Raw genomic sequence first — 1233 nt, forward strand, 5'->3', positions numbered from 1 at the left:
CCCCTTTAAAAATGACATGTCCGACTCTGTATTTCAAACTTGTAGTCATTGTGCTGAATGATCTGCTAACAATTATTTGATTGGTTGGTTTGGCAACATATTTCATTCTATGATGTACACTATCAAGAAATTGAACCAAAGGAAAAGAACATTAGAGAGAAATTAAACCATCTATAGAAGAATGTTAAGTTTAGAAGAGACAGATGAGAGAATATAAAGAAGCCATTGAATAACTGAAATCGTGAGGGAAGAAAATTCAGTGCAAGTTTTTCTTTTTGTGTTCAAAGCAATGGAAACTCAACATACCTCAACTCCATCATCATCGAGATCAGCTGCCTCAAGATCTATGTATTTCATTCTCCGGTTCAGAACCCATTTGACTAGCAAATGTTGCCTCCATTTAGTATTTAGCTCAGCTATGTATAGAAAGAACTGAGCTATGCAAATTGTACTCGTCAATATCCAAAACACAGCAAAAACGTGTCCCATTTCAGTTGAAAGCTCTTATCACCATATCCTAAAGTTCTGATAGTAAAACAACTACAACAGAAACCATCAACAAGATCCAACTTCTCAAATTTGTATAACAAAATTGTCCCAACCTATATTAGCAACAAAAGAAGGATCGGAGTCACAGAAAACTTGTATTTCACTCTCTTGTTTTCAAGCTCTTTGAAAATCTCCCTTTCTCTAGATTTTTGATGTAAGTGGTAACTAACAAAATTTCTTATTTTTTAACAAGATAATCTGCTACTTTACTAAGTATTAACCCAACAAGCGCCATACCAGAGAAGACAAAAGCACATGCAAGTAGTTTGGTGACTTTTCTATTTGGGACAAGGTCTCCATATCACTGAATTTAGCTAAGAAGTATGAATCAAACTCTATGAACAGAAGATACAAGAATCAATGAATTTAACTAAGAAAGAACTACAATAATATGGGGAACTTATAAACCCTCTCATCAGATGCTTAAACAGAAAGTGAAATAATAAGGGGCAAATCGAGTTTAATTCTTTAAGATCAAAGCAACTATCAATTTTTTGACAATTTCAACCGAGAAGCTCCAAGAATGTCAATTCATCCAATCGAATATTTAGCACACCCATCAAATAACCATGCATTTAACCAAAAAAAAAATCCTGTTTGCATGATAGGAGTGAACAATCAAAGCGAAAAGTCAGATGAGAAGAAAGAAAAGAATGAATTTAGGGAGTTTGAGATTGAAATTTA

The 1233-nt window shown here is 33.7% G+C and overlaps 1 pseudogene; it reads right to left on the reverse strand.

Annotated features, from left to right (window-relative positions):
• Window positions 1-162: 162 nt before the first annotated feature.
• LOC122089656 lies at window positions 163-850 on the reverse strand (annotated as a pseudogene).
• Between the last annotated feature and the right edge of the window lie 383 nt (window positions 851-1233).

This window comes from Macadamia integrifolia, chromosome 9 (genome assembly GCF_013358625.1).
Source record: "Macadamia integrifolia cultivar HAES 741 chromosome 9, SCU_Mint_v3, whole genome shotgun sequence".
In the NCBI taxonomy this organism is placed as follows: Eukaryota; Viridiplantae; Streptophyta; class Magnoliopsida; order Proteales; family Proteaceae; genus Macadamia; species Macadamia integrifolia.